The sequence below is a fragment of the Scyliorhinus canicula genome, chromosome 4 (genome assembly GCF_902713615.1).
Source record: "Scyliorhinus canicula chromosome 4, sScyCan1.1, whole genome shotgun sequence".
Classification (NCBI taxonomy): Eukaryota; Metazoa; Chordata; class Chondrichthyes; order Carcharhiniformes; family Scyliorhinidae; genus Scyliorhinus; species Scyliorhinus canicula.
This window is the reverse complement of record NC_052149.1, coordinates 222,768,333-222,781,064: the sequence shown is the minus strand read 5'-3', so window position 1 is coordinate 222,781,064 and position 12,732 is coordinate 222,768,333. Positions and strand designations below refer to the sequence as shown.

The 12,732-nt window shown below is 41.2% G+C and overlaps 1 protein-coding gene across 1 annotated transcript in view; it reads right to left on the bottom strand.

Moving 5' to 3' along the window:
* Window positions 1–2,758: 2,758 nt before the first annotated feature.
* The window catches only part of rbm27 (RNA binding motif protein 27), a 160,274-nt gene continuing 150,300 nt past the window's right edge, over window positions 2,759–12,732 (bottom strand). Inside the window, exon 23 of the transcript XR_005460510.1 lies at window positions 2,759–3,206. The gene's annotated coding sequence lies outside the window, so the exon portion shown is untranslated. The remainder of the gene's footprint in view (window positions 3,207–12,732) is intronic.

Sequence of the window (12,732 nt, the reverse complement as noted above, 5' to 3'; positions counted from 1 at the left end):
CCTTTGGAACAATAGTTTCCTTTTTCTTAATCATTCCCAGGCCTCAATGTCCCTATCATGGTGGCTGGATCACCACCACTGGTACAATGGATGCATCCCGAGAGAGGTGGACCGTCCATCCTAACTATGAAAATTACTCCATCCCCACAATTTAGGATAGAGTCTGGGCAGAGTGCAATTGGTGGCTAGGAATTCCACTACTGCCTTGCCAAAACATGGAGTCTAGCATTGTAGACCCGAGTACCTAAAGTGGGAAAGTGCTCATTGCACATCTATTCCTCATATACTGTCCTTTACCCAGAGTACACAAATTTATCCAAAGAACAAAATAATAGGTAATGAACATAAGTGAAGTTTTCAATATTAAATAAGTTATTAATGTAGCAGCATCACATAAGTGCGCTCCAGAAATTTGATGCTATTTTGTCACAAATATTCCACCCCTCTGAAGAGATTTCAATTGATGACTGAACCGTTCTTGATGTTTGTAAATTCATGAAGGCCCCACTCTGTAAAGTCAGGGTTGCTGTAACACCAGAAGACTTGCGATTGTGTTACCGGTAGAAAGAGCACACCAATCTCCGATGCTTGTCTCTCATTCCAGGAATTGGAATGCTCAGTGCTAAGGAAAGGAGAGCAATGACTTGATACACTAATTGGTCAACTATACTATACAGCTTGCATCATTATAAAGTGGTTTAGGCTCAATACCAAATGGACCAGAATTGCACACAGTGCTCCAGCTGTGGCCTCACAAAAGTTCTATACAACTCCAATATGACCTCCCTGCTTTTATAACCTATGCCTCGATTGATAAAGGCAAGTATCCCATATGTCATTTTCACTCCTGTCTTGGCCATAGATCTCTGAAGGTGGGAGGGCAGGTTAACAGGGTGGTGCAAGAGGCACATGGGACACTTGCCTTTACCAATTTTTAAAAAATTAATCTTTATTAGTGTCACAAGTAGACTTCCATTAACACTGCAATGAAGTTACTGTGAAAATCCCCGAATTGCCACACTACAGCGCCTGCTCGTATACACTGAGGGAGAATTCAGAATGTCCAATTCACTTAACAAACATGTCTTTTCGGGACATGTGGGAAGAAACCGGAGCAGCCGGAGGAAACCCATGCAGACACGGGAAAACGTGCAGACTCCGCAGAGTGAACCAAGCCGAGAATTGAACCTGGGTCCCTGGCGCTGTGAAGAAACAGTGCTAACCACTGTGCTACCGTGCCGCTCCTGCCTTTGTCAATCTTTTTGTTTAAAAAAAAGGAAATTGGACAATTTTTTTTTTCATTTTTATAAATTTAGAGTACTCAATTCATTATTTTCCCAATTAAGGTGCAATTTAGTGTGGCCAATCCACCTACCCTGCACATCTTTGGGTTGTGGGGGTGAGACCCATGCAGACACGGGGAGAATGTACAAGTGACTCGTGACCAGGATTGACATGGACAGTGACCCAGGGCCAGAATTTAACCCGGGTCCTCGGTGCCATGAGGCAGCAGTGCTAATCAATGTGCCACCATGCCGCCAGCCTTTATCAATCCTGACCACTGGTCACCCTTTATCTAACTCAAAAAAAAAAGATTGAATGAGGATCCCCCCTTCCTCAAACTTAACAGCTTCCAATTTCACTGATAGAAATGCTCTTGATATTGCATTTACATACTTAGCAGTAATTATTATTTAGTCTGAAAGACTTAGTCAAATTTATTGAAGCTTTTGCTCCAAACTTTTTCATAGTTAGATGACAAGTTCTATAGTTGGGCAGATTGCCTTGTCTCCAAATCTTCATTTATTCCTCGTCACTCCTGGGACAGAATATCCCAGGATTATCAATTAACTACAAACTGTTGTACCTCACTTCCTGGAGAATACATGGGTTACCCAACGCATTTTCTCAGGTGTTGTCTCTCCACGCAGGCAGCCAGCTACTTCCCATCCTGTAAATTACTGACACACTTTTCATCTCATCACCAGCATCCCCCTCTACTGTAAGAAAGCGGGTTAAGATCTGCAGTAATTAAAGTCAAAGTTACACCCATTTTGGGGAGTCAGCACGCTTCCCGTCAGACCTGCTCTTCTCCTTCTAAAGTCTCAGGACCAATTCCATGTACTTCTGTTTCAATCGCCAATATAGTTCCCCCCTTAATCCACCACCATGTAACACCCCTTCCTCAGCTATTCACATACTTTTCAATCTATGCTTCTAATTATACGTTTTCCTGTTGTCTCAAGTTACCTTCATGCTTGAGCATTTAACCATTGAATTTTCTTTTAAAATCTGAGGTCTTATACTGATACTTCGCATCTCATGGACCAGTATAACCAATTTTCCCTGTGTTCTGATTTTCCCTGTGTTCTGTTATGATTTAAATGTTGTGTCTTTTTTCACTTCTGGGTGAAATAATACAAACTAAACTACTCTCTGAGCAGGCACGGACTGCTTCCATTTTTTGTTTCAGGCGTGGATTTTTGAAAATATGCCAGCTTGTCTACACCTTTACAGCAAATGTTATTTCTGTACATATTCATCTGGTTTTAAAGTAAGAGCCACCCCTCTCTGAAAATAACATGTGGAAGCAACAAAGCTGATTCAGAAACATATATCGAAATGTATCAGATTCAATTTCTCTAGAATTTTATGAATTTATGAAATTAATTCCATATTAAATACGAGTACTTGATTTTCAATTGGGAGTTGAAAAAGAGAATTAAATACATATATTGTGTAACAAGAGATATATTGATGCTGAGAAAGCATTTCAAAATTTATTGAAATGTTGTTTAAATATATGGAGAACACTTCTGATCATGGGACACAGATTAAAAATAAATCAAACATTAGTTCTCATACTTCCACTGTGATATGAAATGCATCAACTCTGTCAAAACCTATATTACAATTTTTTTCCATACTGGTTCAAGAGGATATTGTTTTGTAACATGTAATCTGTCGATTAACATAAAGAAAGAACTGCTCGATGCCAATGCTAATATACAGGTTTAAAATAGATATTGGTTTTAGTCCTTGGGGAAGCAGGTTCGAAGGCAGCCCACAGATAAGGGAGTGAAGCGGATGCATTACTAATGATTTCTGAAGGATATAAATAAAATGAGCTGCTGACGGCTTGATGCTATTCCCATGGGAAAAATGTCCACGGAGAAAATAACGTCCCCCAGCTCTGCCAAAAACATCTAGAAAAAGAAACACAATTAACATCAATTAATTGATAATATAGATTCAAAAGTACCAAGAACAGTGAAAACACAATAAACAATTCTCAACTACTGTAAATATTTTTCAAACTTCTGCAGAGTATAATATATTATTTGTTGTTACCTTACTACAAGTGTCTTTCAGATCTACAACATGCTGAATCATGAAAATTAATTATTTAATTTTATTTTTGAATCAATATTATCTCACATATAAATCATATGCTGAAAGCATATAACAATAATTTGAAGTTAAACAAACAAATGAATTTGCTAAATGGCTAAAAAAAATTTTTACATCAGCCTTAAATGTCATTAAGTGCATTATCTCACAGATATCCAAGAGGGATATTGCAGTATATGGAGAGACTGTACTTGGAAAACATGATCATTTTTTGAGCTGCCAGGATCAGGGAGATCCTGTGACAAAGGTAGCAAACTGGTCCAAGGTGCGTAATGAGAGATACACTCTGTGGCTTTATGCGATTTATCTTATGAAAGGATGTGGAGACACCTACCTTCCAAACTTGCCGTCACTCAGCATGTGAATTCAGCAGCATCCTTGGAAATCCTACAGTGCCATTCGGCCCATCGAGTCTCCACCTTCTACAAGAGGCCCCCACCCAGACCTACTAACCCCATAAACATCCCCATAGCTCCACCTAACCTGCACGTCTTTAACTGTGGGCACCCAGAGGAAACCCACGCAGACATGAGAACACACAAACTCCACACAGAAAGTCACCCAAGGCCAGAATTGAACCCGGATCTTGAGAGCTGTGAGACAGCAGTGCTAACCACTGCGCCGCCGCGCTGCCCATGATAAGAGTAATCTGCACTCCGTTTCACAATTTATGCGCTTGACCGGTTAAATATGCCTATTCTTGCCCTATGCTTTCTTTCGTACTTCACACTCAACAACCTCTTCACACTGAAAATGAAAATCGCTTATTGTCACAAGTAGGTTCCAATGAAGTTACTGTGAAAAGCCCCTAGTCGCCACATTCCGGCGCCTGTTCGGGGAGGCTGGTACGGGAATTGAACCGTGCTGCTGGCCTGCTGGGTCTGCTTTAAAAGCTAGCGATTTAGCCCAGTGTGCTAAACCAGCCCCTGAAATAAAAACAGAAAACATGGGAAATTCTCAGCAGGTCTGGCTACTTCCGAGAAGGGAGAAACAGAGTTAATGTTGCAGATTGACTGCCTTTGATCAGAAACCAGCTGACTCAGTACAGCAGGACATTTTATATTAACAGCAAGTTTCCAATATTTGTTAAATACTAAGAGAGCCAGAAATTGCATGCAAGCGGAAGGTTTTTCTGTTCATCATTTCTGGAAAAATTGTAAACACATTTATAAAGAAGTCTGTCTTGGACAACAACTGTGGAAATAACTTTTTTAAATTATTCTTTCATGGTATGTGGGTGTCGTTGGCTGGGCCAGAATTTATTGACCATCCCCAATTACCCGTGAGAAGGTGGCGGTAAGCCGGCTACTTGAGCCACTGCAGTCCATGTGGTGTGAGTACACACACACACTGCTCTTCCGGAGGGAATTTCACCCAGTGCCAATGAAGGAACAGCGATAAATTTCCAATTCTGGATGGTGAGTGACTTGAGGAGGAACCTGCATAGATGATCTGGAGTTGGGGGCCAACTCCAGATGAATGGTAGGGCAAGTGTGCAGAGGACACTGACAGTCTGCAGAGGGATATAGATAGTTTGAGTGGGCAAGGGTCTGGCACATGGAGTACAATGTTAGTAAATGTGAGATCAACCATTTTGTTAGGAATAACAGCAAAATGGACTATTTAAATGGTAAAAGAAATTGCAGCATGCTGGTGTGCAGAGGCTGGTTTAGCACACCGGGCTAAATCGCTGGCTTTTAAAGCAGACAAAGGCAGGTCAGCAGCACGGTTCAATTCCTGTACCAGCCTCCCTGAACAGGTACCGGAATGTGGCGACTAGGGGTTTTACACAGTAACTTCGTTTGAAGCCTACTTGTGACAATAAGCGATTTTCATTTTTCATTTCAGAGGGACCTGGGTGTCCTTGTGCATGAACTACAAAAAGTTGGTATCGTGACTGGGAAGGATTGCACTGATTAAGAAGCATGTGTATCCTAGATTGGAATAAAAAGATACTGGCCAAGTTGCAGATCCTAGGTTCTAAAGGGGGATTGGGGGTGCCAATATTAGAACGTACCAATTAGCCTCGAAGCTTCAGTTCATAAGAGACCATGCAATAGTATATGGGATTAAACATAGAACATAGAACAGTACAGGCCCTTCGGCCCACGTTGTTGTGACGACCACTTATTCTAATTTAAGATCAACCTAACCTACACCTCTTCAATTTAATGCTGTCCATGTGCCTGTCCAAGAGCCTCTTAAATGTCCCTAATGACTCCACCACCTCTGCTGGCAGTGCAGTCCACCCACTCACCACTCCGTGTATAAAGAAATGACCTGACATCTCCCCTATACCTTCCTCCAATCACCTTAAAATGATGTCCCCTCGTGACAGCCATTTCCACCCTGGGGAAAAGTCTCTGGCTATCGACTCTTTCCATGCCTCTCGTCACCTTGTACACCTCTATCAAGTCATCTCTCTTCCTTCTTCGCTCCAGTGAGAAAAGCCCTAGCTCCCTCAACCTTTCATAAGACATCCAGTCTAGGCAGCATCCTGGTAAATCTCCTCTACACCCTCTCCTCAGCATTCACATCCTTCCTAATGAGGTGATCAGTCTCGGATTGATCCGTTAGGTTCAGAGACACCAGTTCATAAGGACCATAGTTCTGAAATTATCCAGTCTTTCACTGTTGAAATGTTTGCAGAAATATAGTGCACCAGCTTTGTTTTGAAAGCTTGTTGTGTTTTCTGTAAAAATGATAAAATTCTAAATATATATATAAAATAAAGTACTTGATTGACTAGAAAACATCAATCTGACTCATAGAAAAACTGCAATGACACATTTTTTTCTTCAATAATAAACTTCCTACATCCCTTCTTTTCCATGTTCCAAGAATGGGGAAAACAGATTCAAGCTGCCAGCTGTTTCAAACTCCTCCAATGCAATTCTGGAACACCAGACAAGGGGGAGCATGTTTGTAAAGGAAAATACTTACATACAAAACTCCCTTGCCACACAAGATACACAGAATGCTGCAAACTAGTCACATTAATTCAAGTACAAATTTTTGTTTTGCGGTGTCTACGCTCACAAGACATCAAGTTGCTTTGTCGTACCCTGGATCCAAAACCAAGTAGAAGTTAATGTCTTCCGAAAAGAATGGGAGGAAGCCGAATCAAAATCATTCCTCGCAGTTAATATTTGAAACTTCCATTCCATTCATAAATCCCCTGCAACAGAGTGTGGATATTTGGAAGCTGATAAAAACAACTGTTTGTGGTCCTTAGGTTCTAAATATCCTTCAGCGAAGACACGAAACACAAACTTACTGTAATTGGTGTAATTAGCTCCAGGAAAGGTCTGCATTATTTTGCACGACATGTAAATGGCATTTTTAAGTATGCAATGACATTTGTTTGAAGCAAATAGCATTATCCAGTGTTACAAAACCCCGCTAATGTGTTACGAAACCCTGCTAATGTTATGTGTGAGAGTGTTACAACACTGGCTTCATGTGATGGATTGTTTTTTGGATATTAGTGCGAAATGTCTACGGAAACAATGAGAACTCAAACCTCTCTTTCGTTAAACAACAATAAAAGTGTATATTAACGGTGAAGAAAGATAATGAATCACTACAATTACTTCAGCACATTAACTTAGTCCCTCAAAGACTGAAAATCCCAAAACATATTTTCCCCATAATCTTAAACTCCACCAAGACCCTTCCATTTCCAAAACAACAACCATAAACCTATCGGTCAAATCTTGCCTGTGACGACCACACTGTACAGCCTAAGTGACCAGGGTTTAAAACTGTCTTCAGTTCAACAAGGAAGACAATCTTTTGCACAAACTGGCTTTTGCCTTCAGCACTTCATCCCTGGCTGAGCTGCTTCCTGAGGCTGGCTGGCTGGCTCTCTCTTGCTTCTTCAGCACCTTATCAGTGACTAGCCTGATTCCTGGCTCACAGAATGCTGACGACTAATTGTATTAATTGCAAAGAACACCCTCTGCCAGATTCTTTTCTGTCTTTTTTTCTCAGTTGCTGCCCAGACATGGTTTGCAAGACACACAGCAGTTTGATTTCACTTGTGCAAAAAACTCATTTTAATGGCATCCTACCATTTTATGACTCCTGGCTTAAAAAGATGTCTTGTCAATACCCACCAGATCAAAGCATTCAACTTTGGAGTAGTTGCAATCATTTAAAGTGAAAACTGAATCTCTACATAGTTTGTTTCAAGTTTTCAACTTTAGCTTTTACCTTCAACTTGCAGAATTTGAGAGAAATCATCACAATTATTTTTTTTTAGGTTTATATGGTACACTTCAAAGAACAAAGAACAGTACATCACAGAAACAGGACCTTTGGCCCTCCAAGCCTGCGCCGATCATGATGCCTGTTCAAACTAAAACCTTTTGCAATCCCTGGGTCTGTATCCCTCTATTCCTGTCTTATTTATGTATTTGTCAAGATACCTCTCGCTATCATAGAACATAGAACAGTACAGCACAGAACAGGCCCTTCGGCCCGCAATGTTGTGCCGAGCCATGATCACCCTACTGAAACCCACGTATCCACCCTATACCCGTAACCCAACAACCCCCCCTTAACCTTACTTTTATTAGGACACTACGGGCAATTTAGCATGGCCAATCTACCTAACCCGCACATCTTTGGACTGTGGGAGGAAACCGGAGCACCCGGAGGAAACCCACACACACAGGGGGAGGACGTGCAGACTCCACACAGACAGTGACCCAGCCGGGAATCGAACCTGGGACCCTGGAGCTGTGAAGCATTTATGCTAACCACCATGCTACCCTGCTGCCCCTATCGTACCTGCTTCCACCACCTCTCCGGCAGCGAGTTCCAGGCACTCACCACCCTCTATGTAAAAACGCTTCCCTCGCACATCTCCTCTTAACTTTGCCCCTCACACCTTAAACCTATGTCCCCATGTAATTGATTTTTCCACCCTTGGAAAAATCTTCTGGCTATACAAAAGGTGGAAATTGTGCTGTCGAAAATTGTACCAAAAAAGCTATTAGAGCAAAACATAAAATCCTACTTTGTGCTCATGAAAATATTTTTCCACTAAAATTATCAATTGCAGAAATTTATTTCAACTGAGTGGAACTGTGGTACCCTCTGGTGGCGACTGGCAGAACAGCAATCTGACAATGCTGCGATCCTTTAAAGCTGAAAATATGACTTTAAAAATGGAGTCACTGACATGCATATGGAGACAGCCTGCTGCGAACTTGTTTTTCGGCTAATTTTAAAATTCTAATTCACAATTACACATGCAACGAATTTGAGGTCAACAGCTGTAATATCTGAATCAATTGGTAGACCACTAGACCACAATCGGGGCAGCAGGGTAGCATGGTGGTTAGCATAAATGCTTCACAGCTCCAGGGTCCCAGGTTCGATTCCCGGCTGGGTCACTGTCTGTGTGGAGTCTGCACGTCCTCCCCCTGTGTGCGTGGGTTTCCTCCGGGTGCTCCGGTTTCCTCCCACAGTCCAAAGATGTGCGGGTTAGGTGGATTGGCCATGCTAAATTGCCCGTAGTGTCCTAATAAATGTAAGGTTAAGGGGGGGGGTTGTTGGGTTACGGGTATAGGGTGGGTATGTGGGTTTGAGTAGGGTGATCATGGCTCGGCACAACATTGAGGGCCGAAGGGCCTGTTCTGTGCTGTACTGTTCTATGTTCTATGATAATGCAAGAAATGCAATACTATTAGAGGTTTCTACAGGAATCTAAAAATAAAGTGGAGCAATAAAGTAAATCCACAATGTCTAAACATGCACACTATCCAGTTGGGCTATTGATAACCATCAGGCTGTGAACCCCCGGGTGTTTCACCCTCATTACTTTAGGAGCCATACTGTCATTTACTGACAACCAAGATCAGTAGTAACTTATAGTCAAACCAAGGATTTCCGGTTATGTGGTCGACTCACAAATGTGCTACCCGTTAACAAATTAATTATTGGTATTTTCCCACATTGCATTTTTAATGACAAATACTGCCGCCATTCTGCCTGTGACAGCCCAATTTTATCACCCTGCTCCTCGCTCGGGTAATTAGTATACAGACAATGCATGGATCAGACTCCTCTGGCCTGAGATTATGTTGGGATTTTTTATGGTCCCAGTCTCAGTTTGATTGTCGGAAACACATATTCTCTGTTGCATCAATGTTTCTCCAGATTTTGCTATGACGAAATCTCAATCCAGTCGCCTGCAGACGGTGAGCCTTCCTTTTAACAGATCAGCAGTTTTGGATATGTTCAAAAGAGATTGGATAGATACCTAGATTGGCAAGACTTCTGATTCCAATCAAGCTGTCCCAAGAAGGAAGAACATGAAGCTTTTCACAACCGTGGGACATCACAAAGTGCTTTATGGACAAGTAATGAAATGTTGTCACTATTGTAAAAGTAGAAAAGGTGGGCAATGAATTTGTACACAGCAAACCCCCACAAACAGCAGTGAGATGAGGGATATATAATCAATCAGTCAGGACACTAGGGATAACTCCCAAGTTCTTGTTCAAAATAATGCCATGGGATTATTTACACCCACCTGAGAAGGCAGATGTTACATTTTATTGAGGACGATCTAATACAGATACTGCTTATTGATGTATGGACTTTAGGTTTAAATTAAGATTGAAGTACAGCAATGTTATTAGCTGTGGCATTAAGGCTCTATCGTGGTAGACTCAGGCCCAGGGGGAGAACACAAGAGGTGCTTGTCTCACACTTTCATCTGCTTTGCAGCCTGCTGTGGTTGCCCTGGTACCAGTCTGCACTGGTTCACCCCTCTCCATACACTCAGTCCGAACATCACCTATATTCTTCTGCTTCCAATGCACAAAAGGTATTATAGCTGGACAACCCAACAATATTTTGTGAATGCAAATTTCAGATGGCATCCTGAACTGCCACAAAACGAAACTCAATCAGTGGTGGCGGCTACCAGAATCCCAGCATTAGATTTTGTCTTTCAAATTGCTCTCATCAACCTATCAATTACAAATATTGAGAGTTAGGGGCATGTTAATTCACATCGTAAATGTCAGTCATGCTACTACATTTAAAAGCATAACTGCTATTATCTCAGCAGTAAGCAATTGATTTTATTTCAATAACTGCATTGCAGCTTCATGTTTGTATCATTAAAATAATTAACCGACTTAAAAATCAAGATCCTGGTGCCCATAAGCGAAAATGCACAGAATATCGAAAACACTGCAGCTGTAGGTTGAAACCCGGAATCTCTAAAACAGTTCAGATACATTCACATGAAGTTTCAGGTATCCTGTAACTTTGTCCTCTAATTTTGATAAGTCTGGTCCAATGCCCAGGATGGTTATGCAACTTAGATGTTATCTGAGCAAAACCTGCACCCTCCGGCAACTCTGATAACACGTTTACATTATTTGAAAGAATAGTTGCATTTTTATCACAGCAAAAGTATCAACGGTCTCCATGAAAAATAGTGAATACCATACCGTCAAACCTGCCTGCCATTTTCTGTCAACACCCTATGAACAACATGGATTGAAAGCAATAGGTTTTGTTCCTATACATTACAAGAGAAACAACGACACATTGACCCTGAGGTGGCTTTCAAATGAAGTGCTTCTGAAGTTACCATTTTTATCTGCAGGCTGAACAACGATTGTAGGTACACAAGCAACCTGGTGCCAAAATAAGCAAGTGTCTGAGGGAGCTGGCAAAGTTACCACATTTGCCATTAAGCTCATTGCATTGTGATAACAGATTAGAGCAGAGGACGGCCAACTTTCAGAAGCGGCGTGCTAAATCTTCATATATTCACTCTGATTTAAGGTTTTGCATGCCAGCAATACATTTTAATGTTCATAAGGTATCTATATATAACTAAACTATTCTTGTAAGAGAAGCAATTAAGGTTTTTAAAATGTTCATGAAGCTTCATTTAAAATTAAATTAAAGTGCAAAGACCCTTGCCTTTCCTTCCTTTCTTTGGAGATTACATTTTGTCAGCTATATCCCTCAATTTACAGTGAAAATAAATCACATGGTCAGATGCAGTGCGCTGTTCCACATTATGTGATACTAATGTAAGCAACAAATCGAGGCTCAAGAATATCCCAGTAATTTAATAAAACCGGCACATTTACTATTCAAATTTGTGCCGTTATTTGGTCGAGCAGTGTGAGTACCACTTAAAATCATTTTGTATGCATGCCATTGGTTGCCAACTACTGGACTGTCTAAGTGCCCACTGATCAGTGAAAGTGCGAGGACCTCTGCCCAATGCTTTTGCAAATCAGTTTAAATTATTCCCTTCAAAGAGTCCCCTAAAGCCCAATTGTCCAAGGTTCCACTGTGAATGCACCGGCTAGTATGGAAGGTCTCCAAGGTGGGATGGAGGTGGGAACGAAGATGGACACAAAGGCTTGTGGTACTTCCCCAAAATACTCGGGATTTTTGCATGGATGGCAACAGGATTATATTTGTGACTTCGGCCATCAGTTGCAGTGTGAAACACATCCACTGCCTTTCTTTTTTAAACAATGGAAAACCCAGAGGTCTGAGCATACAGCCTGCCTCAGATCCGAATTCTATGGAACGTCCAATCCCCAAAGTCATAGCCCACTTCTACCTCCTGACTCTTCTGCAATCAAGATGACAATGAGTGTGCCAAACATATAAAGAACTGGAAGGAACAGTCAGGAAGAAGCAGATAGCTTACCTTGACATAACAGTGAGGTTTTTCAACTACTTTTTGCACAGCAAAGGAGACCCAAGGTTTCATTAATTCATACTCACTGCCACACTCGTATCTCTTCATTAAGTATTACTATATGCTTTACGGTCTCCAGCCCCCAATTCCAAACAACCCATCACCATATCTCTGTAATGATATCAGGTTCAAAGCCAAGCTGATGGCTACTTTTATGTACCCCTTACTGCCACCCTCAATGCACAGTTTGCCTACACCACTCGAATAATTGTTACGATCTCGTTCGAGACCAGTAACCCTTTGTTAAAAAAGGGAAAGCTGAAATCGCAGTTATTTATTGAAAGAATTAAGCTACACGATTCCATGGCTTAAAAGAGAATTTGTACAATACAAACAAAAAAATACTATATTTAGTAACCACCTATACTCGAAAATCCAGAATCAAATTAAGTTAAGCATGAATTAACAGCCAGATTGCAGTCAATTATAAGGTATAAAGTATACATTAAATAGTAGATGCAACTAAGACAGATCTTACAAAGTAATTCGGCAGACCATTCAGTTATCTTGATACCAATCTACAGCATGACACAACCAACCCAAGTTTCATGGACAGTCCCACCAAA